At 39.8% G+C, this 27,020-nt stretch overlaps 2 long non-coding RNA genes across 2 annotated transcripts; one reads left to right on the forward strand and one right to left on the reverse strand.

Moving 5' to 3' along the window:
- Positions 1–1,555: 1,555 nt before the first annotated feature.
- Positions 1,556–22,097, reverse strand: LOC139036316 (uncharacterized). The gene is made up of 3 exons (XR_011489049.1): positions 21,674–22,097; positions 21,142–21,193; positions 1,556–3,596 (listed from the first exon to the last, which is right to left on the reverse strand). It is a non-coding gene; the product is annotated as an uncharacterized lncRNA (long non-coding RNA).
- Positions 22,098–22,369: 272 nt separating this feature from the next.
- On the forward strand, positions 22,370–23,175 carry LOC139036317 (uncharacterized). Its single transcript, XR_011489050.1, has 2 exons — positions 22,370–22,425; positions 22,819–23,175. It is a non-coding gene; the product is annotated as an uncharacterized lncRNA (long non-coding RNA).
- The last annotated feature ends 3,845 nt before the right edge of the window (positions 23,176–27,020 follow it).

Below are 27,020 nucleotides of genomic sequence, written 5' to 3' on the forward strand. Positions count from 1 at the left end.
AAAAAGCTTTTTATTAAAAAAAAAAAAAACTGCTCTCTTCTAAGTCTCACTGCTAACCCTGTGAAAAGTAGAGGGATCAAGACTTACAGATCTGATTTTTAACAAATCTTTCTTTGTAATCACTTTAATGTAAAAAAACAGCATACAAATAGAAAGCATTACTATGAAAACTGTTTGAAAACTAACTACACAAATGAACACCTGTGCACCTAGGCCATATTTTATTAAAGGGAACACTGTCAATATCTTAGGTACTCCTTCACCCACAGGTGGGCTTCCCAGATGACTCAGTGGGAAAGAGTCCGCCTGCCAATGCAGGAACCACAGGAGACGCAGGTTCGATCCCTGGGTCAGACATGACTGAGCACACACCCACAGGTGCTTTTTCCCAGCCACACCTCCATCATTCCACTCCAAGTGATCACTATCCTGAATTTTGTGATGCTTGTTCTTTTCCTCATGTTTTTTTATCACACATGTATGTAGAGTTTTACAATGTAAAATTTAAATGTGCCTCTTTTACATTTTAAGCAAATAGAAGGTACTGTGGTATGAATTTTGTGTCCTCCCCCATCAAATTCCTATGTTGAAACCTAGCCCCCAAGATGACAGCATTAGGAGATGGGGCCTCTGGGAAGTGATTAGGTCATGAGTGTGAGACCCTCATGAATAGGATTACTGATTTTATGAAAAAAAAAAACCCAGAGCTCCCCAGGCCCCCTGTCATATGAGGCTATAAGTCTGCAACCAGAAGCTGGCTCTTACCCAACCATGCTGGCCACCCTAATGCTGGACTTCCAGCCTCCAGAACTGTGAGCAGTAAATTTCTGCTGTTTATAAGCCACTCTGTCTACAGCATTTTGTTACGGCAGCCTGAATGGACTAAAACAGGATGATATAATATTTAGCTCTCTATGACTTGCTTTTTTTACTCAACGGTAAATCTCTGAGATTCACTCACACTAATGAGTACAGCTAAGGTTCATTAATGTTCATTACTATAAGACAGATCAATGTGTGACTATACCATGGTCTCTGCATCCAACTTACCAAGGATGAACAGGGTGTTGCGTCTATGTCTCAGTCAATCTTAGGTAATATTGCTGTTCTAATTGGACTGTTCTTGGACCACTTTTTAAAACAACCATCTTTGCTGGCACTGCTTTGCAGTGCACTTACTGTCCATATATCTGTGGGGTCTGATTCTGGATTCTGTCCCAGTCATCTATTTCTCTATTCCTGCGTCAGTTCAACACTGTCTCAATTACTATGCCTCTAGGGTAAATTTTAAGACACTGTAGTAACCTTACTATTTTTCCTTAGGAATGTTTTGGTTATTCCTAGATCTTTGCTCCTTCACATCAATTACAGATTTAGCATCTCAAATTCAAAGCAAAACTCTTGTTGGGGAACTGGAATTTCAGTGACTCTTTGGGTAGAATTGGCATTCTTACACAATATTGAATCTTACCTATCCACATAAGATAGCTCTACACTTATTTAGATCTCTTGAATAAACTCTTTTAATTTTTCCAAGGTAGTTCATGATTTTTGGTGTTATAGTAAATGGAATTTTTAAAAATTATATTTCTAATAGATTTTTTCCTAGTGTTTGACAGTAATTGAATTTTTATTAGTGCTGGAGTATCCAGTGACCTCGCTCAACATTCGTATTTATTCTAATAATTCACCTGCTGATTATTTAGCTTTTCTATATTGACAATCATATCATTTCTAAAAATGTTAGCTTCTTTTTTACAAATGTTATACTTTCTTTTTCTTCTTACATTACTTGAGAATAACCCTCAATACAAAATTTGAATAGAAGTGATGATTTGGGATATCTTTGTCTTACTCCTAATACAAAAGAAATGTTAACATTTCACAATTGAGTATATTTGCTGTCAGTTTTTGGAAATGGGCCTTATTAGGCTATAGGAGTTCCTTCATATTACTAGCTTGTTAAGAGTGTTCTCTTTTCATTTTTCTGCAATTAAGATGATCATCTTAATAATAAAGGGTTTCATCCTTTATTCTCCTCATCTAGTTAACTTACATATATTAATTGTAACCAAATGGATTTTTGAATGTCAAACTAACTTACAGTTCTGGGATGAACCCAATTTGGTCATAACGCATTTGTCATTTTTATTCATCACTGGATTCAATTTGCTAAGAGCTTTTCTAGGATTTATAAATGAGATGTGCCTGTAATTTTCTTCGCTTGTACTATCTTTGTTAGCTTTTGGTGCTGCTTTAAGTCAATATCTTTCATAAGGAATAAAGAAAATTTCATCAAGAAACAGGACTGAGAGTGACAATAAACAGGATCCTTGATATTAAAATAATTACTCTCTTATATTAGAATAATAATTACCATCTTCCTACTTCCCTTTTCTTATTCCCTCTTCTTATTTATAGAGAATAATATAAAAGAATAACAATGTATACTATGTCACATCTTTTTCTCCAAGCTTTCATATTCTGTAGAATTTGAGCAAGTACAGGAAAAAAGTGTAAATAATAATAAGATAGAATTAAATACTTAAGTTATAATTCCTAATTTCTAATCAAACTATCTACCTAAACCAGTTTGCCTACTAATGAGTAAAAACCGTACTTTGGAAATAAACGGTGCTGTATAATTTTCCACTGAATTCTTTAGAACGGTTTCTTAGTATCATGTCATGCCAAGAGTTAATATGTTATTCCACTTAGCAAGATATATCAATGAACAAGCATGAAAAATAATTTTAAGAAATACTGATAGAAAAAAATAAAGGCAAAGACCAACATATCTTGCTGCTTCCTTGAAAAGTTTAACTGCAGCTGCTGAAATAATTCACATACTAGCTCCATAGTACACAAGAGAAAAGCTGGACTTGAAGTGAAAGTTGGACTTGAAAGTTGTATTTGTTAAGTACAAACAAGACTGTTGACTCAGTTCTCAACGGGAAAGGTAATGTCCTTGGCCCAGCAGTTCAAAACCTAAACCAAAGAAATATATAAACTATCTAATGACAATTTGAATGAAAATAGGTTTAATTATATTCTAATCATTCCAGAATAGGAAACCTGAAGTAAATGTGTAAAAACTATACCTCTCACTACCTGATTTTGAAACTGTGGGCCATTATTTTCCAAGACTGCCATTTTAAAAGTTATAAAAGCAATAGGAAATCGCTGAGTTAAACACATACAGTGCAGTTATTTAGGCATCAGTTCTCACACTCTGGAACCTTCCACATGTCACATGGGTACACGATATTCCCCAGTCATGGATTCTGCCGTTTGATCTCTGATGCCGCCTAAAGATATTTCAGGGCTCCTGAAGCTGGGCAGTTCTCTGAATACACTAAGTATACATATGAAGCAGCTCAAATGTGCCAGTGCTTCCATCAACAACCACTTCAAAGGTCATTAATAACTTACAGGTGTGAGGGTGGAAATGCCCTCTGCACTCCGCTGCCCCTTCCTGAACTCTGGTTACTCTCTCTGGGCCATTTTTGTAACAGTGAGTTCTTAACTTGATATTTCTCTTTCTCCATTTTCTTTTCCCCGGCTCTTGGGCTTTTAAGATGACATTCCAAAATCTTCTAAGAAACACAAAAGCAGACAAAAACGTCCCAGTGTGTTATTTCTAAGGGCTTTTTAAATTTCTTATTAGTTTCTTCAGAGTAGAGGAAAACAAGTTAAATCCTTCTGGAGAAGACACCTATAAGGAAATGGAAACCTGGAGGAGGAAATGGCAACCCACTCTAGTATTCTTGCCTGAAATATTCCATGGACAGAAGAGCCTGGTGGGCTGCAGTAGTCGAGGGGGTCACAAAGAGTCAGATATGACTGAGCAACTGAGCACCATCACCACCAGACTGATTTAAGAAACAATATGTGTCTAACCGACTTGCTTTGCTGTGCACCTGAAACTAACAAAATATTGTATATCAACTATACACCAATTAAAAATTTTTAAAAAAGAAATGGAAAGACAGAACAGGTGGGCAGTAAAAATCTGCACGGTTTGAAACACTGGAAAATTCTGATGGACTCTAACATCTGCTTGGTTTCCACTATTTTTGAAGACAGGCTCTAAAACTTTACTAGCATCTCCAAAAATGGAAGTGAATTGTGTGTGAGAGAGAAGTTTAATTATATATCTAAAAGTTTCTAAACAGTGTAACTCTTCACATTCTGAACCAGAAATTCTTTGTGGGGGCTTTTGTGTGCATTGTAGGGTACACAGCAGCATCCTCATCTCTAGTCACTAGGCGCCAATAACAGGTTCCTCTCCCAACTGTCACAACCAAAAATGCCTCCAGACACTGGCAAACGTCCCCTGAGTTGCAAAATCAACTCGAGATCAGTTGAGAACCACTGATATAGATGGGGGTGTCATCTGATCTTGAGCCTATACATATGCATCCAACTCCACACTAGGGCAAGACAGATAAGACAGGTAAATGTATGCTTACTCACTGGGTGAAGGGATATTTACACAGTGCTGAAGCATCACTCTGCCGGAGAAGGCAATGGCACTCCACTCCAGTACTCTTGCCTGGAAAATCCCATGGACAGAGGAGCCTGGTAGGCTGCGGTCCATGGGAACGCTAAGAGTTGGACACGACTGGGCGACTTCACTTTCACTTTTCACTTTCATGCATTGGAGAAGGAAATGGCAACCCACTCCAGTGTTCTTGCCTGGAGAATCCCAGGGACAGGGGAGCCTGGTAGGCTGACATCTGTGGGGTCGCACAGAGTCAGACATGACTGAAGTGACTTAGCAACAGAAACATCACTCTGCAGCTTACTTGCAACCACAATGGAAAAAATTAGGAAATAACTGGCAACAGCATACCTAACCAAGTGACCAAACGCTGCATCACTAATAATGGGACGAGCTGACATTATATATATTTAACCTAAATCTAATCAAGCCTCTAGACCTACATCAAGTTTATAGAAAAGAAAAACAATACAGCAGGTTAAGTGACACCATAAAGAAACAGTCAGATCAGATAAATGCAAAATGTGAGACGTATTATAAAAAAGGTAACCTAGAACTTCCAAAAACTTACTGTAATAAAAAGAAAATCAGAAGTGAGGGACTACTCTAAATTAAAAAATAAAAATAAAGTGATAAAACAATGTAGAAACATTTCATTTTATATTTTTTGACCTATAAAAGATATTTGTTGAAACAATGACAGAAATCTGAATATTAACTAAATATCAGCTAGGAGCTAAGTTGTGATAATGGTAATATATTTATATTAGAAAATGTCCTTATTCTTAGCAAGGGCATGCTGAGATTTTAAGGGTGAAATTTCATGATGTCACTTAGTACAGCCAAATATGTTTTAAAAGTTTCAAGATAAAAGATTAGTGGAAAACCAACCCAATCAAAATATGTGCAGAAGACCTAAATAGACATTTCTCCAAAGAAGACACACAGATGGCTAACAGGCCCGTAAAAAGATGCTCAATGTCACTAATTATTATACAAATGCAAGCCAGAACTACAATGAGGAACCATCTCACACTGGTCAGAAAGGCCATCAATAAAAAGGCCACAAATAACAAATACTAGAGAAGGTGTAGAGAAGGGAATCCTCCTACACTGTTGGTGGGAAGGTAAACTGGTGTAGTCACTATGGAAAACAGTATGGAGGGTCCCCAGAAAATGACAAACAGAATTACCATATGATCCAGAAATCCCATTCCTGGTCATATATGCAGGAAAAAACTAAAATTTAAAAGGATACATGCACCCCTATGTTCATAGCGGCACTATTCACAATAGCCAAGACAAGGAAACAGCCTAAATGTCCATCAACAGATACGGATGGATAGAGAAGATGAGGCATATATACAATGGACTATGACTCAGCCATAAAAAAGAATGAAATTATGTCATTTGCAGCAACATGGATGGACCTACAGATTATCATACTAAGTGAACTAAGTCAGAAAGACAAAAACCACATGATATCACTTATATGTGGAATCTAAGATATGACACAAATGAACTTATCTACAAAACAGACTCACAGACCTAGAGAACAGATTTGTGGTCGCCAAGAGGGAGGGAGATTGGAGGAGGGATGCATTGGGAGTGTGGGATTAGCAGATGCAAACTGTGATACACGGAATGGATAAACAATGGTCCTATGGTAAACAATATCCTATGTAACCATAAAGGAAAGGAATATGAAAAAGAATATATAAGTATCACTTCGCTGTGTACCAGAAATCTATACAACACTGTAAATCAACAATACTTCAATAAAATTTTTTTTAAAGAATAAGAGAAAACAAAAGATAAAAGCATGGACTAAACCAAAACTAATGTACAGATAAAGCTGTCTCTCAGATAAACCTTGCGTTTGAGATCTTTCAATCTTATCCCAAGCTCCAAGCAGCCAGACGCTTTCCTGTGGCCCCTCAGTTACCCAGCAGCTCCCTAGAACATACTGCGGACCATGACTGTGACATTTCCCAACCCCTGACTTTCATCAGAATTTTCCTGAGTACTCCATGAAACTAAAGAACAAAACAGTAGATTCTAGAGTATATTAAATTACAAATGCATAATTATCAGTGTTAGCATTCTAACTGCTGCTGCTGCTGCTAGGTCACTTCAGTTGTGTCCGACTCTGTGACCCCACAGACAGCAGCCCACCAGGCTCCCCCATCCCTGGGATTCTCCAGGCAAGAACACTGGAGTGGGTTGCCATTTCCTTCTCCAATGCATGAAAGGGAAAAGCGAAAGCGAAGTCGCTCAGTCATATCCTACTCCTAGCGACATCATGGACTGCACCCCACCAGACTCCTTCGTCCACGGGATTTCTCAGGCAAGAGTACTGGGGAGGGGGGGTGCCATTGACTTCGCCAGCATTCTAACTAGGAAGCACTAAACATAACCCCTTACTTGAGGTCAAGGACTTAAATTAGAAACTTCAGGCACTTTGGTGGCATACCAGTGGCTCACAACCTTCCTAAAGCCAAGCCTTATGAAAAATTTGTCTAGGAAAAAAAAAGCTGTCTACTTCATAAGGTCTTATTTTTACTACAGTTTCCTGACTCAAAAACCAAAATAATACAAAAAATAAAAATTCACTGAGAAGTCTCAGCTACTTCTCCAGTCCCTCTTATTCTATAGAGATAACTGTTTTTATTAATTTTCTGTATTTCAATCCAGTATTTCTTTACATAACACAGGCAAAATATATTTCCCCCTTATAAAAAGGTAGAACAACATACAAACTTCTCAGCTCCTTTCTTTTTCAACTTTTCATTATATCCTAGAGATCTCTATACACACCAGTATGAGCTTTTCTTCATTCTCTTTTACAGCTGCATTATATTGTACTTTGTAGACAATCCCATTGTTATTTAACAAGTCCCCTACTACCAGACACTTGCATTGTTCCCAGCCTTTCACTATGTATTATAAGAATGATATCCTAATATACCACAAAGAGTCGGACAGGACTGAAGCGACTTAGCACACTTAGCATACATCCTAATATATGCTGATGTAAAGCAACTTAGCACACTTAGCATATACATCCTAATATATGCTGATGTAAAGCAACTTAGCACACTTGGCATACATCCTAATATATGCTGATGTATCTGTAGGATAAATACCTAGAACTGACAATACTAGATCAAAGGGGGTGGTAGACAGAGTAAGGGGCCCCCAAAGATGTGAACTGGACATGGAACAACAGACTGGTTCCAAATAGGAAAAGCAGTACATCAAGGCTATATATTGTCACCCTGCTTATTTAACTTCTATGCAGAGTACCTCATGAGAAACACTAGGCTGGAAGAAGCACAAGCTAGAATCAAGATTGCCGAAATAATATCAATAATCTCAGATATGCAGATGATACCACCCTTATGGCAGAAAGTGAAGAGGAACTAAAAAGCCTCTTGATGAAAGTGAAAGAGGAGAGTGAAAAAATTGGCTTAAAGCTCAACATTCAGAAAACTAAGATCATGACATCTGGTCCCATCACTTCATGGGAAATAGATGGGAAAACAGTGGAAACACTGTCAGACTTTATTTTTTTGGGCTTCAAAATCACTGCAGATGGTGATTGCAGCCATGAAATTAAAAGACGCTTACTCCTTGGAAGGAAAGTTATGACCAACCTAGACAGCATATTAAAAAGCAGAGACATTACTTTGTCAACAAAGGTCTGTTTAATCAAGGCTTTGGTTTTTCCAGTGGTCATGTATGGATGTGAGAGTTGGATGGTGAAGAAAGCTGAATGCCGAAAAATTGATGCTTTTGAACTGTGGTGTAGGAGAAGACTCTTGAGAGTCCCTTGGACTACAAGGAGATCCAACCAGTCCATCCTAAAGGAGATCAGTCCTGGGTGTTCATTGGAAGGACTCATGCTGAAGCTGAAACTCCAGTATTTTGGCCACCTCATGCGAAGAGTTGACTCATTGGAACAGACCCTGATGCTGGGAGGGATTGGGGGCAGGAGGAGAAGGGGACGACAGAGGATGAGATGGCTGGATAGCATCACCGACTCAATGGACATGAGTTTGAGTAAAGTGAACAGAAAGATGTGGACAATGTAATCTCAAGAAACTAAATACACTACCTTACACTCAAAAGGAACTCTACAACTATGACTAAGTAGGGACCTCCTTACTTCCGCCCGGACTTACCTAGGTGAGCTGGATGTCATCACAGTGATCTTTACAAGAAGATCAGTGAGGAAGGAAGCTGCTACACGAGTGTCTTCAAAGATGGGGGAAGGGGTCATGACCTCAGAAATACAGATGGCCTCTAGAGACTAGAAAAGGACAGTTCAGTCACTCAGTCATGTCTGACTCTATGCGACCCCATGGACTGCAGCATGCCAGGCTTCCCTGAACATTACCAACTCCTGGAGTTTGCTCTTGTCCATTGAGTCGGTGACACCATCCAACCATCTCATCCTCTGCCGCCCCCTTCTCCTCTTGCCTTCAATCTTTTCCAGCATCATGGTCTTTTCCAATGAGTCAGTTTTTCGCATCAGGTGGCCAAATTATTGTAATTTCAGCTTCAACATCAGTCCTTCCAATGAATGTTCAGGACTGATTTCCTTTAGGATGGACTGGTTGGATCTCCTTGGAGTCCAAGGGACTCTCAAGAGTCTTCTCCAATACCACAGTTCAAAAGCATCAATTCTTTGGTGCTCAGTTTTCTTTATAGTCCAACTCTCACATCCATACATGACTACTGGAAGAACCATAGCTTTGACTAGACGGACCTTTGTTGGCAAGTAATGTCTCTACTTTTTAGCATGCTGTCTAGGTTGGTTGTAACTTTTCTTCCAAGGAGCAAGCTTTTAATTTCATGGCTGCAGTCACCATCTGCAGTGATTCTGGAACCTAAAAAAGTCAAGTCTGTCACTTTTTCCACTGTTTCCCCATCTATTTCCCATGAAGTGATGGGACCAGATGCCATGATCCTAGTTTTCTGAATGTTGAGTTTTAAGCCAACTTTTTCACTCTCCTCTTTTCACTTTCATCAAGAGGCTCTTTAGCTCTTCTTCGCTTTCTGCCATAAAGGTGGTGTCATCTGCATATCTGAGGTTATTGATATTTCTCCCGACAATCTTGATTCCAGCTTGTGCTTCATCCAGCCCAGCATTTCTCATATAAGTTATGTACCCTGCATAGAAGTTAAATAAGCAGGGTGACAATATACAGATGTACTCCTTGCCTGATCTGGAACCAGTCTGTTGTTCCATGTCCAGTTCTAACCGCTGCTTCTTGACCTGCATACAGATTTCTCAGGAGGCAGGTCAGGCGGTCTGGTATTCCCATCTCTTTCAGAATTTTCCACAGTTTGTTGTGATCCACACAAAGGATTTGGCATAATCAATAAAGCAGAAGTAGATATTTTTCTGGATCTCTCTTGCTTTTTCAGTGATCCACCAGATGTTGACAATTGGATCTCCGGTTCCTCTGCCTTTTCTAAAACCAGCTTGAACATCTGGAAGTTCACAGTTCACATACTGTTAAAGCCTGGTTTGGAGAATTTTCAGCATTACCTTGCTAGCGTGTGAGATGAATGCAATTGTGCAGTAGTTTGAACATTCTTTGGCATTGTCTTCGGATTGGAATGAAAACTGACTGTTTTCAGACCTGTGGCCACTGCTGCATTTTCCAAATTTGCTGGTATATTGAGTGCAGCATTTTCACAGCATCATATTTTACAATTTGAAATAGCCCAAAAGGACAGGGAAAAAAATACTCTCTAGACTCTCCAGAAAGAACATAACCTTATAGACCCATTTTACATTTATGATCTCCAGAATTGAAAAATAAGAAACCTGTGCTATTTTAAGCCACTAAGTTTCTGATATTTTGTTCCAGTAGCAATCAGAAACTAATACAAAAGGGAGATACAATGTAAATTTTCCACAAGTTAACAAATCCCCTTCCATAAAGTTGGCATTTTTTGTACTTTTACAAGCAATGTGCCTATTTTTCAACGGTCTCCAACAAAATGTGTTATCTGACTTTTGAAGTTTTGCCCGTAGAGTAGGTGAGAAATGATTTTATCTCAATAGTGTTAGTTCTCCAGTGAGGGTGATTTAAATGATTTCTTCTGCTGAAACTATCTGTTAAAAGATTGTCTGCCTATCCACAGAGCAGATACATACTCCTTGACATGCAGAACAGACAGCAGTTGCCAAGGCGTGGGGGGCTGGCAGAGAGATGGCCTGCCAGTTCGGGGTCGTATGTGTGTGTTTTCTCAGTTCATGTCCAATTCTTTGCAACTCCATGAGCTGGAGTCCGCCAGTCTCCTCTGTTCATGGAATTTTCCAGGCAAGAACACTGGAGTAGGTTGCCACTTCCTTCTCCAGGGAATCTCCCCAATCCAGGGAACGAACCCACGTCTCCTGCATTGGCAGGCAGATTCTTTACCAGTGCGCTACCTGTGAAGTCCAGTTTATGGTTAGCAGATACAGAAACTATTACATGTAGAATGGATGGACATGGTCCTACTCTATAGTACAGGGAACTATATCCAAAATCCTGGGGTGAACGCTAACAGAAAAGAACACAAAAAATAACATATATATATATATATAACTGAGTCACTTTGTTGTACAGCAGAAATCGACACATTGTAAATCAACTGCACTTCAATAAAATAAATTCCCAACTATCTCAACATTCTTTGGAAAACTTAAATTTGAAAGCAACTTTGTATAAAAAGTAAACACAAGGAACTTCCCTAATGGTTCAGTGGTTGGGACTCCGCACTCCCAATGCCAGGGACCCAGGTTTAATCCCTGGTCAGGGAACTAAATCCCACATGCTGCAACTAAGACCTTGGGCAACCAAATAAATAAAAATTGAAAAGAAAAGAAAACACAATGTTTAAATTGTAAACAAAATAGTTTTTGTGCAAGATTACCTAAATAATGTAGCTTCCATATTTTGAGTTGCTTGAATTCCTGTCCTATTTAGTAGTAACTCAGTTTCCTGTTGTTGCTTCATTGTATCTAGAAATGGTTCTTAATACGTTTTAATTAAATGAATGCCTTAAATGACAAGATTCTAAACATTGTGTTTTCTTTTCTTTTCAATTTTTATTTATTTGGTTGCCCAAGGTCTTAGTTGCAGCATGTGGGATTTAGTTCCCTGACCAGGGATTAAACCTGGGTCCCTGGCATTGGGAGTGCGGAGTCCCAACCACTGAACCATTAGGGAAGTTCCTTGTGTTTACTTTTTATACAAAGTTGCTTTCAAATTTAAGTTTTCCAAAGAATGTTGAGATAGTTGGGATTTTAAAAATCATTTGCAAATGCTATTTGATGATTTAAAAAAAGCTCTTTTTATTGTTCTTGGGAGTGAGCCTATGTTAGCCTTTGCACTGGAGCCTATTTTTACTAGAGTCTACTGAATGTTGGCCACCAGACACTGAGACTAGTAAAGGGGGGCTTGAGCCAGAACACAACAAGCTGCATCCAGCATCTCATCCACTCCTGTGACGTCAATGGCCATAAAGTGACCCTGAAGTCTGTGACCTGCCCCCTTAGCAGATGCACACTTCCAGCTGCCTTCTTGACATTTCCATTAGGATATTCCAAAAGAACCAAAATGTGAATTTTAATGCCCCTAAGCTAAGTGCATCATCTTTTCCTCCAAAACCCACAGCTCCTTCCAAATTCTGTTGCAATCTGTTCTTTCATCTTTTGTCTCATCAATTTTATCTTGCACTGTTTTGCTTTTTCACACTAAATTAGCTGTCAAGCACTTTTTCTTTGAAGTATAATTTACAATGTTGTGTTAGCTTCATGCGTACAGCAAAGTGATTCAAATATATATATATATATATATATTTATTTATATATATATATATATTTATATATATATATTTTATATATATATATATAAAACCTCACAGGTTATTACAAAATACTGAATATAGTCCTCTGTGCTATACAGCAGGTTCTTGTTTATCTGTTTTATACATAGTAGTCATGTGTATCTTTTAATCCCAAATTCCTAATTTACCCCTTTCCCCTCTTTCCTCTTTGGTAACCATTAACTTTGTTTTCTATGTCTGTGATTTTTTAATCTTCCTATGAAATATATTTCAAAAGCATAATAGCTTGCAACTATCATTATTTCTATAATATTTTAAAGTCTTTTGTGTGTTATTTGAAACATATAGAAAGTATCAAAAAATTAAATGATACCTAAAGATATTACCATTTTGCATATTTGATTCAAATCATCTTTTTTTATTTATTTTTTTTTTTATTTTTTTTTAATTAGTTGGAGGCTAATTACATTACATCATTACAGTAGTTTTTGTCATACATTGAAATGAATTAGCCATGGATTTACATGTATTCCCCATCCCGGTCCCCCCTCCCACCTCCCTCTCCACCCGATCCCTCTGGGTCTTCCCAGTGCACCAGGCCCGAGCACTTGTCTCATGCACCCAACCTGGGCTGGTGATCTGTTTCACCCTAGATAATATACATGTTTCAATGCTATTCTCTTGAAACATCCCACCCTCGCCTTCTCCCAGAGTCCACAAGTCTGTTCTGTTTTTTAAAAAAGGAAAGAATGTTACAGATTTTTGCCCACGCTGATTGAATCCACACCCCGGGCACTCAAAGTGCAGAGTCTTAACCACTGGACTGCCAGGGGAAGTTCCCACAACTGAAGTCTTACCTTACCTGTATACTCTACCTCCACAGAGATAACCACTAACTTTTTTATTGGAGTATAGTTTATTTTAAAAGGGGTTGTAGTTTCAGCTGTAGAGCAACTTGAATCAGTTATAAATACACATATATTCACTTTTTAAAATTCTTTTCCAATGTAGATCATTACAGAATTATCGAAAAGAGCTCCTGGTCCTATACAGTAGGTCCTTATTAATTATCCATTTTATATATAGTATTGGACTGATGCTGAAGCTGAAACTCCCCAACACTTTGGTCACCTCATGTGAAGAGCTGACTCAGTAGAAAAGACCCTGATGCTGGGAGGGATTGGGGGCAGGAGGAGAAGGGGACGACAGAGGATGAGATGGCTGGATGGCATCACCGACTCAATGAACCTGAGTTTGACTAAACTCCAGGAGTGGGTGATGGACAGGGAGGCCTGGTGTATTGCGGTTCATGGGGTCGAAAAGAGTCAGACACGACTGAGCGACTGAACTGACTGACTGAGTGTATATATGTCAGTCCTAATCTCCCAGTTTATTCCCTCACGCTGCCTCCCCACTGGTAGCCATAAGTTCAACTACTATCTTAAAGCTTTGTATATTCTTATGCTTTTTTTTGGCTTTCACATGTTCACTATGATGTTCTAAAAATTTATATGAATAATATACAGTATGTATCATTCTAAAACCTACTTTTTTCACATATATGTCTAAGATTCATGTTGGTCATATAGATGCAGTTCATTTATTTTAAATGCTGTATGGTGGCCCCTTGTATTCAATAAACCACAATTTATGTATTCATTTTCCTATTGATTTACAGGTTATTTCCTATATATGCTATTACAAATAGTGATGTAACAAAATCCTTGAACATGTCTCCTTGCACAGATGTATAAAAATGTCTTTAAAGCAGACACATTTGTACCAGAACTTAGCTAGAACTTAAGTCATATGGCCACATCCACCTGCAAGAGAGAATGAGAAATGCTGTCTTTACTCTGGATGGCCACGTACCCAACAAGGAATTAGGGCTTCCATTTCCAAGGAAGAAGGAAAAAACAGATATTGGTACTGCAGAAAGCAACTAGCAACCAACAGCTGCTGCCATTTTAAGTATTTCCAAATGTCTTTGAAAACTTCAAAGAGGTCATTCCAATTTATATTCCCATCAACAATGAATAAGAGTTCCAATTTCCCCACATGTTCTCCAATAACTTTGGCTATCAAATATATTAATTTACCAATCTGACTGATGTAAAATAGTATCTCCCTGTTGTTTCAATTTGCATTTCCTTGATTACTGCTAAGTATAAACATTATTAACCATTCTTGTTTCCTATTCTTTGAAATGATTATTTCATCATTTTTCTAGTTGGTTGTCTACAAATTTAAAAAAATTTGGCTGCACTGGGCCTTCGCTGCTGCAGTGGGGCTTCTCACTGCAGTGGTTTCTCCTATTACAAACCATGGGCTCTAAGGTGCATGGGCTCAGTAGTTGCAGAGCACAGGCTTGGCTGCCCCCAGCATGTGAAAACTTCCTGGACCAGGGATCGAACCTGTGTCCCCGAACGGGCAGGAGGATTCCTAACCACTGGAGCACCATGGAGGTCGACCTACACATCTTTTATTGCAGGAGTCTACACATATTCTTGATACCAATTTGCTTTGAAAATAATTTCAACCAGTCTTTGGTGTGAGTATTCCATTTTTAGACGGTTATCTTCTATTATGAGAAAATTTTAACTTTAGCTATTGCACAGACTGCAAGTTGTCCACCAAAATGCACTGTCTCTCTCTTCCACAGTGACAGTGGGGGCCAGATATGTCTACTCAGTTAAGCTGTATTTCCCAGCCTCTTGTGTAGCTTGGTGACTAAGTTGCCAACACTAGAATGTACCTGGTACTAATGTATGTGCTGCTGGGTATAAGCCTTAAAATAATGCACATTTTTGATCACTTGTCTCTTCAACTTCCTTGACACTGTCATGTTGAAGTTAAAATCTAGACCAACACTGCAAGCTATATGTTGAGCTACCCAACTAGTCTGGGTCTCCATGAGGGCTTCATAAAGCAAAGCCTATAAAACTTCCCTGAACTATTACATCAAAGAGAAATTAATTTGTCTTATTTGCTGCTGCATTTGGGGTATCTTTTTTTTTTTAAACAGATACCTGGTCAAATATGCCAAACACGTTTAAGAAGGATTTCTTAGATAACAAACCAATGTGCTGTGCTGTGCTTAGTCGCTCAGTTGTGTCCAGCTCTTTGTGACCCCACGGAGTAGAGCCCACCAGGCTCCTCTGTCCATGGGATTCTCCAGGCAAGAATACTGGAGGGGGTTACCATGCCTTCCTCCAGGGGATCTTCCCAACCCAGGGGGGATAGAACCCAGGTCTCCCTCATTGCAGGAGGATTCTTTACCGACTGAGCTACCAAGGAAGCCCAACAAACCAATAGCAATTATTTTAGGCTGATTATTCTTTGTATGTAATATAAAAAGTTCCTCCTGAGGAAATTTATAAAGTTCCTTTTTATAAATAAAAAAAATTCTTTCTGAATTTTTAAAATACATTTTAAATTTTGTTTTTCAAATACAGGCTTTCATACTGAAATGTGGTTCATGAATAGGTGAGGTAAGGATTTATAGTTTTACATGAAACCGGCCGATTGTTTCAGCACTGCTTATTGAATATTCCATCCCACTGATTTATAATCACCTCCGTTATTTACCAAATTAGCAGAGACACATGACGATCTTCTGTTCCATTGATCTGTGCTTATAACTTTGTGCCACTCACATTGCTATGATTACTAAAACTTTATACTAAATCTTAATAGTCAAGTAGATAAAGCCCTCATTGTTTTTCAAACTTATCCTGGCAATTCTTGACATTTTACCCTTCCCTTTAACTTTTAACATTCATTTATCAAATTACACACACACATGCACATATACAACTATTAGAATTTATGATATAGATGCACTGAACACATGAACTAACAGTAAGAAATTACATCTTTACAAAACTGAGTCTTCTCACTCATGAGCATGTTACATCTCTGTATTACATACGCCTTTATAATTTTCTCCATAAAGATCTTCAACATCTTTTGTTAGATATATTCCAAGGCCCCTTAGGTTTGGGGCCATTTCATGTGGCATTTTTTTCTAATTGCATGTTCAACTTTGTCTGTTGTTGGCATGTGGGAATATTGTCAGTCTTTTTAATACTTGGATTTAATACTCTGGACTTCCCTGGTGGCTCAGATGGTAAAGAGTCTGCCTACAATGCAGGAGACCCATATTCAATCCCTGGGTCGGGAAGAGTTCCTGGAGAAGGAAATGGCAACCCACTCCAGTATTCTTGCCTGAAACTCCCATGGACAGAGGAGCCAGGTAGGCCACAGTCCATGGGGTCGCAGAGTCAGAGTGACTTCAACAACTGAGCAACTTCACTTTCTTCTTTTCTTTTTTTTAATACTTAGCCTATAATCTACAATTTTTCAAAATTCCCATCAATTTTGATGCTTTGTTCTTGACACACCACGCAGCTTGCATGGAATCTTAAGTTTCCAGATCAGGCATTGAAATCAAGCCCTCAGCAGTGACAGCACAGAGCTCCTAACCACTGGACCACCAGGGAATCCCCTAATGTTTTGGTCTTATTAGATATTCTATGTAGGTAATCATGGTAAATAATAACAACTATAATTTTCTTTTTCAGTCTTCATGTTTTTCATTCCTTTTGCTTTTCTTATTGCCCTGGATAGACTCTTCAGTAAAATGTGGAACAGAATTTAGATTAGCATCCTAGTCTTGTTCCTGACTTAAAGGAGAACACTTTCTAATGCTTCTTTGTTGTGTTAACAGAATTCTTTAATTGTTCATACTTAGATAAATTTATGAGTATGCTTTATTTTTTTTATGAGTATGTTTTAAATTTCATCAAAACTTTTTTCTGAATCTTTTAAGATGATTATATCATTTTCTTCCTCTAATGTTTGTGGTAGATTATATCCTTCAATTTTTTACTGGAAGACCATCCTTGAATTGCTGACATAAATCCTCTTTAACTAAGATAGTGGTTTTTAGATATGACACATTTGATCTGGTCATGCTTTATTTAGGATTTTTCCATTATAAACAGAGTGAAACCAGACCATAATTCTTTCCCTTATAATCCCTGTTAAATTTCACCACCTTCATCAAATGAGTTGGGAAACTTGCCTTATTTTTTTTAATTTTATTAAAACTGCTGGCATAAAATAGGAGTTACCTGTTCTTTGAATGTTAAAAGTCATCATGAGCCTTTAAAGGTTTAAAAGCCTGGTGTGTTCCACTATGGTACAGGCATGCATACTAAGTCATTTCAGTCGTGTCTGATTCTTTAGCCTACCAGGCTCCTCTGTCCATGGGATTCTCCAGCCAAGAATACTGGAATAGGTTGCTGTGCCCTCCTTCAGGAGATCTTCCCAACCCAGGGATGGAACTCGTGTCTCTTACATCTCCTGCAATGGCAGGTAAGTTCTTCACCAGGAGCGCCACCTGGGAGGCACCCCCATCATCCACTATGGAAATTTTTGAAATAAATAATTACATTTAATAGTTGTATGCTCATTTAGGTCTTCTCTTTTTTCTTAAAGCAATGAATCAGATAAAGAATAGATGAGACTCCAGTACAATGTTGAACAGAACTGGTGAGAACTGACATCATTACCTTGTTTCCAATCTCAAGGGGGAAGGTATTCAGCCTTTTCCTTTGAGTATTATATTAGCTGTGGATTTTTTTTATAATTTTTAAAATGTGTAATTAATTTGGCTGTGCTGGGTCTTTGTTGCTGCGCAGGCTTTTCTCTAGTCACAGCAAGCCGGGGTTACTCTTCATTGCATTGTGAAGGCTTCTTATTGCTGTGGCTTCTTTTGTTGAGTACCACAGGCACCAAGCTTCAGTAGTTGCAACATGTGGGCTCAATAGTTGCGGTTCCCAGGCTCTAGAGCACAGACTCAGTAGTTGCAGCCAACAGGCCGAGTTGCTCCATGGCACATGGAATCTTCCTGGATCAGGGATCAAACTCGAGTATCCTGCGTTGGTGGGCATCGGAGTCTTTAACCCTGAGCCAGCAGGAAAGACCCTAGCTGTGGTTTTTTTATAGCTGTCTTTATCTAGTTGAGAAAGATGCCTAAGTTTACTGAGAGTGTTTATCATGAACTACTCATATTTATTTTCTACACTATATTCTCTCCGTTATGTTCCCATGATGTTTTAAACACCCAACACTGGTCATTATCATTATTATTTTATGCATGCAATAACTGTTTTAGTGTTCCCACATACTGATCATCAACTCCTTTATGCACCATTTCTTCTTGCCATCCTTTGAGGTTTAACAGACTCCTTCTTTCTGTACCTCTTAACTTTTATCATGATTCTCCAAGATGAGTGGTAAATTCCAACACTTTTTTGTCTAAAAGTATTTTTTTAAGCCCACACTTTTAAATAAGAGGTTCGCTGGGTATATGGCATTCTGAGTTATAGCTATTTTCTCTCGATCCTTTCAAAATATTATTCCTTTATCTTCAGATGTGTCTTGTTAATGTTGAAAAGTATGCTGTTAGCTTAAATGCTTTCTTTGTAAGTAATCTTTTACAGTTTCTGATCTTATCTTGTTCATCTTTGAAGACTCTAAAAGAATTTATTGGTATTTTTCTTTTTTTTGGTATTTCTTTTAAGGTAAACGCTATACTTTATATTTAGTCATTCCCCGTGCTTTAGTATTACTTACCTCATATTGTCTGGGGCTTCCTCATAGCTCAGTTGGTAAAGGATCTGCCTGCAGTGCAGGAGACCCGGGTTCAAGTCCTGGGTCAGGAAGATGCCCTGGAGAAGGAAATGGCAACCCACTCCAGTATTCTTGCCTGAGAATCCCATGGACAGAGGAGCCTGGCGGGCTACAGTCCGTGGGGTCACAAGAGTCAAACACGACTTAGTGACTGAACCGCCCCACCACCACCACCTCGTATTGTTTAGTCATTTTACATAATTGCCTTGACTTCCCCATTAGAGAGCAAGCTACCTGGTGGTGTATAAAAGGCTGTGCATCTTTTCCTAGAAAGAAGCGCCATGCTCTCTGTGGAATGCGGAGTGGCGCAACTGGAAAAAAAAGACAGAGATCAAAATGCCTTATCTGATTTTAGTAACAAAGGCCTGTCTCAGGGAGTGCCTAGATATCAATTTGTTGACAACTGGCTAATGTTTAAGTACAAACAGCAAGTGAGTACATTATCTATGTATTGACTATTCTGTGCACAATTTATTGCTTGGCTTTCAAGGGATGGCTGGCATTCTTACTAAAAATTGTTTAAACATCAAAAAGGTATTCACTAAGTTCAACAAAGTTTTCATTTGCCAATATCGTCATTTATAGTGTGTATATAGATCTACCTCTGAGTGAATAGTTGGGGAATAGTCCCAACTATTCCCTAAATGTACAGTCTAAGCTGCTTTTATCACTGGCATTCAAACACAGCTAAGCAATTTCTGAAAGAACAGGAAAACCACCACTGGAAATCTATTTACATGGAAGACTGAGAAGACTCCTGGAAGTAAACTTATTATCTTGAGCAAAGAGATTAGGTAGCTTGATCTTGAAACAAAGTCCTGGTGCTCAGAAGAGATGAGTAATTGTGAATGTACCACAGTTCTTGAGACTAGTCAGGATCCTTAGCTCAGACTACTGTGGATTCAAATCTAGGTTCTAAGGAGACAGACGGCTATAAACACAAAAGGGAAATACCTTTTTCTATTAAAACTATTGACAGAATACACTGCAGACCATTCTGGAACCCTCTGAGAGAGCGTATCACAGATATCAACAATGAACACTGCAGAGGACTGGCCTCTCTCATTGCCAGTGCATTCCTCACCAACTGTATCCCAAAGAGGCAGCTAGAATGCACCCAGAAGAGCCTGATAAGACAGGCAACACCCAGCAAAACTAGCAACCAAAATGCATGAAAAATCCCACAGGAGGTAAATCATCAGAGAGCTGAGAGAAAACACAGAATACTTTCAGCTACTAAATCTGGCAGCTTACCAGCCTTGTTATTGAAAATATCTACAGTACCTCTTGAGCACCCTAGAAACATTTGGATGGAATTTTACCAGGTGCATACAGCACAAGGAGCAGGGAGAACTTAACAGTAAGGTCAGATATGACTGAAGTGACTTAGTGTTCATGCATAAGACAGAAGCACAAAGCCTCAAATTGAGAATGTTAGGAGACTACTATTCAGGAAAGTCAATTTGTAACCTACTCCTCAAATTTGCAATGCAGTTGATTTTTCTGAATCACACTCACAATGATATTTTTAAATGAAGACACTTCTGATCTCATGAAAACATTTGACTATTTTAATAACTAAAAATGCCTACTCTTTCCTGCAGCTTAAACATTTTAACAGCTAGAATCCCTTCATGGATGACAGCCTTGTCATCATGAAGGGGTTTGCATGACTCAATGAATCTATGAGCCATGCCCTACAGGACCACCCAGGCAGACAGGTCATAATGGAGAGTTATGACAAAACGTGGTCGACTGGAGGAGAGAAGAGCAAACCACTCCAGTAGCCTTGCCTCGAGAACCCCATGAACAGTATGAAAAGGCAGAAACATATGACTCCGGGAGCAAACTTCTGGAGATAATGACGGACAGGGGTGAGCTGTAGTCCATGGGGTCACAAAGAGTCGGATATAACTTACCGACTAAACAACAACAGCTAGAAACAGAAGGCCCAAGAAATCTTTCACGGAACGACAATCAAGATGAAAAATGTCATCCAAGGAACCAAAGTACATAAGTTAACTCTTAAGTGAAATCCAATTTCAAAACAGTATTTTTCATTTTACTATAAAATGATCCATTGGACTTACCTTCCTCAGAGGTTCTCAGATTGTATTGGGGCAACACCTTTTCCCAGGTTTCCTAGGTAAGAGAATGAATACAAAAACTGAAATCATTTACTAGCCCATATCTCAAGTTAAAGCCCAGATCTCATCTCTCCTACTGTTTTTCTGTGGGTTTTTTTTTTTTTTTTTTTCCTTGCCAGAAACAGCAGTTTCTTCCCAACAGAGAGGGTGGGGGGGGGAGGGTGTCATAGCAAAATGTTACAGGAGCAGAAACTTTGAATAGGAGGAGGCTGAGAGAAGACAGAAAAGGTGACTCAAAAATACTGCACTGAGTATTAACCCTGAATCAAACATACTCTGCAGAGCATCTGAACTTCTTTCTTTCGTGGAGGAGACAAAAGCATTTCTAGACGGGGTTGAGTACAGACTCAAAGGGAGCAGGCTAAGAAAGGGAGAGGGCTCCAGGAGGTGCCCAGTCATCTCGGAGCAGTTTCCTTTCTATAATCCCGCAGCCAAAAATAACCCAACTCAAGTGAAACGTAGCTGCGCCAAGTACCTCAGGTATCAGTGAAATTTCCTCCCCTTCTTTATGAATTTGTATTATTTATAAGACACTTGACACATGTTTAAACACTTAACATAGCTCCTCTGTTTCAGGAAATATGGCTTGTTCAGCTGAGGGGGGAGAAAAGCATATAATGAGGGAGTTAACAAGGGCTGATATTTTTTTTACAACATTCTTTAAAAACTGCAAAACCTCTTTAAACACCAGGAACAGCTTAAATAATTCACTCTAGGCCTGCGGGGCCCATGCGGACGGTTCCCTCTCTGGCCACATTCTCCCCCCGGGTTTCGGCCAGGACGGTGGGCCCGATGGGCGGTCCGGGGTGGCCATGTGTGGCCTTGAGGCCTCCTGACCGCCTTCCCCCCCGGCGTTGAGGGCCCACGGTTACTCAGGACGCCATGGGGAGTCGGACCCGGGAAGATGGGCCCGCGCCCTTTGACCCTGGACGCACAGCACGCCGGGAGCAGGCGGAAGTGGGCCGCTCGCGGCCAGTCGCGGCCTGGAGGCGGGGGCGTTCAGAGGGCGGCTGAGGGAGGCAAACCGTACCTGAGGTGCTCTGTCGCCGGCCTTACCCCGGGGACCGTTCCAACCCCTGTGGAGGCCCCGGGAGGCCACGGCCGTGGGCCTCCAGTCCCCTCGGCTTCCCCCTCAGCGGACGGGAAAGGGCGCCCTACGGAGGAAGGGAGGCCCTGCGGCCGCCTGTCGGCCGGCTCAGCGAACCCCTGGCCTTGGTGGCCGCCATGGTGAGCGGGGAAGGTGGACGCGAGCTGCGTCTTCCCGAGTCCCCAACACGCCCGGGGCTGGGAGCTGGGAAGCGGGGCCTGCGGACCCGGCCAGAAAGAAAGAGGGTGAACCACGGCCGCCGAGCGCCGCCAGGACTGCGCCGGCTGAGGGGGCGGAGGGACGCACCTGCCCCCCGCCCACCTGGGCCCCGGGGCCGCAGCCTCTCGCGGGCCGTCCTCACGGAGGTCGCTGGGGGCCTGAACCCGGAGCCTCGCAGCCCTCGAGTGCTGCCCTGCGTGGGGTAACAGGCGACCCGGGTACCCTCGACCGAGCCCGGCTCCTCAGGGCCGACAGAGTTGGACACTCTCAAGGAGGGAGTCTCAATACAGAAATTCCCCCTGCTTTGCTCGCAGAGTTGAAAGCCCCGGAGGCCGTCGGTTCTGCAAAGAGAAGCAGTCGGGCGCGGGCGAGCAAGCAGCTGATGAAAATAATTGTCCTCGCACACAACCCTGCGCACAGGGGCGCGTGCACGCGCTCACACACACACACACACACTCACACAACTTGCCTCATCTAGCTGCCCAACCTTAGTATTCAGGGCATGTGGTTTTCAACAACTTGCTTGACACAATAACAAAGACATTTAAATGCCAGGACGCAGACTTCACTTTTTAACCTGCTGAGAGGAGCTACTTTCAAAGCTTCCCCACCGCGAATAAACTGACAAAAAATATGGGGTGCACTTATAAATTAAACACCTTACCCTCAAAGCAATGTGCGTTGATCAGGTTTCTAAGGCAATAGCCATCTCTGTCTTTTCCTATTCACCCAGATAATGCCCCAAGAAGGAACCCCTTTACACAAGAGAGAGCTGGGGGGGGGGGGGGGGGGGAATGAATTATACCCATTGCTAGTAAAAATCATCTTAAATCAATAGAGCACCACTTGAACTTGAGTTTCCATTGTTTCACTGAATCATCAATGTTTTTAATTAAACAGCTACCCTTTCTGTTAAAACATTACATAAAAGGGTTAGGTTTCTACTTTTGTCGAGGCAGCTGGCGTTTGTTGGCTGTTGTGTTTGAGCAACAGACTGTTCAATAGAAGCGAGAAATAGCTCAACGCGCTCTTAATAGACCTGTTTCAACAATGTACCTTGAAAAGGAATACATTGTGTTATTGTGTTAGTTTGCTACAAACCTATTAAAAGAAAAATAGCATCCATCAGGTCTAACAAAACGCATTTGTATTATCCGTACTTATCTGCTTCAAATACGCTTCTTGGCACTATGTCTGGAATTCAACTAGATCATCAAGAGCTGGATAGAAGAACACATACCAGTTAGGTAATGACACACACGGCTAAAAATAATAATAAAGGAAGGTCTAAGCAGACGGCAATCGCCACTTCTTGTTTATCATGAGAAATAGAGGCAGCTCTACTTCAATTGAAAATATATTGCAAAAGCATGGAATCCTATGACAAAAACAATTTTTAAAATATTTCTAGCGTGGGAATATTGATTCAAATTCCGTATTTGGAACGAATCTGATACACTTTCGATAGCAATTTGTTTCAGAGGAGGATTCAGGGCAGAAGCGATGCATTTTTAAAGCAGAGTTAAATAGCGCAAAGCGCCGGGTTCTTTAGGGAAATGCGTGAAACAAACAAATCGAAAGCAAGGGTTCCAGCCAAGAGGTTGGGGAACAACGCTGTCTGGCAGTAAGAAAGGAAGTGCTTCTGGAAAGTGCTCTCTTTAAAATGATTATTAACTTAGGTTATTGCATTTTAAACACAAAACGAAAGTTGAAGCAAAGAAACAAGCGGCTTCGCCGTTATGAGACAAGACACCGTGGTGTGTTTCAGGAAGGGCTGCCATTTGGACCACAAATCTTAGGAAAACAGAGTGGCAAATGATGAAGCTAATTTAGATCTGAGATCCGCTTAGCAGAAAAGACACCCGAAGTAGCATCTGTCAGAGGGAGACGTCTTTTGCTCCCAGGAAAGGCAATCGATTTAGTTTCCAACCTCAGAGTGCCCAACATTCACTTTCAAGTGCAAAATTGTTAAGGGCATGAGAGAATAGTAAGTACACTGTCTACAATTGAACTGAGTTGTCCATAGAAGAGAATCTACACAGGTTACAATAGCATACTATGCAAGATGTCTATGTTAAATAGATGAAGCAATATTTTGCCCAATAAATTGTTTTTTGCATTCCTGAATTAGTTAATTATCAGGTAAAGAATTAGAAACATGTCACCCTGAAACTTTGGATCAATGTTTTGCCATGCTGTGAAATAGCTGCATTAGACATTTCTGGAAGGCATTTGAAGTCAAATGGCTGATATGACTTCTCTCTGCAGTTAAGATAATGTTTTCCTCAAAAAGGGTGTGTATAATGTATGGGCCAGGAGGTGGCTGAGATGTGTTTGATTTATACTTTAAGACTTTTCACTGATAGTGCCTCCTCTAGTGTCTCCTCTAGACCAAATCAATTTTTGAACTAATTCTTTTGAATTAAAAGAATAGAAATGAAATCTTAAACCCCAAACTGTAGACTCTGAAATTAGTTTCACATAAGATTGACAGGTTTGACAATTTCCAAAGTGAGATTTTCCGACGTATCAAATAATCTACCAAAGATGAAAGGCATTCACAATAAATTGGTTTGGCCATGATATGAAGTGTTGTTACTAAGGCTTTGTAAAAAGTCTTTGATTTTTCATATAGAACTTTTAAAAACATTTGCATGACAAAAATCAAGCTATCTAGGGAAGAATATTCAGTGATTTTAATTTGGAAAGACTGTTCAAATAAACAAAGAATCACTAAAGAGATCACTTGAAAACCCAGCAGAGGAAGAAATGTATCTTAGAGGCAGACTGTAATATGATTCTTTGTTTTGTTATTGGTCTTGAAAATCCTTGATTCTCCACTCTTGCAAAAAATTTTCAGTAATACATAAAGTCTAAATATTTTCATTTCTTTATCTAAAGTAAAAAAAAAATCCAAATAGTTTGTACTATAATTTGCCTCCCCATGAAGAATAGGAAGATCATATATAGATTATTTTCCATATGCCCCGTAAATTCTTTCTCAGAGGAGACCTCTAGACTATTCATTTATCACTCATATCTGGAAAACTTTTAACCAATCAAATCTTTTTAAAAATCTTTACTACCATTCATCCTAAGCAGCATCTAATTTGAAAGATTTTGTAACATACATTTCCAAAGCGTCTTCTCTTTTCAGTTTCTCGATCTGCCTTAGGTAGGTAAAGGAATATCATTTCAGATTTCCTTTTAGCTTCTCTTGCCCTTTAGCCTAGAAGCTTGGATAGTAAAAGAGGTTAACATTTTTGAAGCAGTTCTACCACACACAGTTATTTCAATGCCATTCTCTGGTGTTGTGTCTGAAAAACGGGTGGCCGAGCCCACTGCCCGCAGCGCCAGACTTTCAGCCGGATCCACCCCTGGGCAAAGTCATCAGAGGGAAAAGATTCAGCTTCCAAACTTGATTAAAAACAGCCTAACAGTCTCTGCCACGCTACAGAACTGTGAGACTTGGGAAGCTGAGTAAACTGCCTAGGAGAGGTGGTGGCTGAGGTCTAGATCCTGTTCAGCTGGTTAGTGAGAGAAGCTAAACAAGAAAAAAAAAATGCAGTGGATAGTGAACTGCAGAAGGACAACTTGACCTCAGCTTTGACATCGACTTTATCCAATTTAGGTGCTGACAAAGAGTGATTCTACCTGGTAATTGTTCACCTTCATTTGAAGGGAAAAAGAAAACACATGCACCTACTGAGATGCTGGGGAAATGTTAACTTGTTTCTGAAATATGTACCCCCCCCTTTTTTTTAACTTCCTTTTGGCAAATACTTCAAAATATCCTTCTCCCCCTGAAGTTATATTCTGGGAGACACAATTAAAAGAAAAATATCAAGATGGGAAACTGAACCAGAAATGAGGAGCGTGTGGGTTGATGAATAAAATAGATGCCTCTCAGCATCATCTTAAGGATCTGTTGTCTTTGTTGTTTTTAACATGTGACATTTTTACAGAGAAAAACTAAAGACATCCAAATAGGAGTCCAAACATGAAGAGAAGATGGAGGTTTCCTGATGTGTTTCAATACTAAAATGAAAGTTGTGTCTGTAGGTGCCTGTGTGTTCTCCTCGGATTTGAAATTTTATTCCAGAAAGTGGTGCAATTTGTTAGCTTTTTTTTTTTTTTTTTTTTTTTTTGTGGGCACCGGAGGAGGAAAATATGATACATTTGGGGATTTTTTCAGTAAAGCTGTGTTTAGTTTTAATTTTCCTGTATTTTAAAATAAACACTTTGACCAAAGCATGTTTGATCTCTGCAAGAAGGAAATATACATTGTGAAGGAATGTGCAGCAGTTGGGTATGAAAATGGGGTTGTGACTCACAGCTGCAAGCAGAAAAAAAAAAGGCGTCGTAGTGTCAGCCAGAGGTGTTCAGTCTAATAATTCAAGCTGTAAACTGTATCCCCTAAAATTACCTACATAATAAATCATTGTGTGAAGGAAAAAAAGTTTGGACTGAAAAGTGTAAGTGAAACAGAATCCTCAGGAGACTTCAATGCTGGGAC

Source organism: Odocoileus virginianus, chromosome 8, assembly GCF_023699985.2.
Source record: "Odocoileus virginianus isolate 20LAN1187 ecotype Illinois chromosome 8, Ovbor_1.2, whole genome shotgun sequence".
In the NCBI taxonomy this organism is placed as follows: domain Eukaryota; kingdom Metazoa; phylum Chordata; class Mammalia; order Artiodactyla; family Cervidae; genus Odocoileus; species Odocoileus virginianus.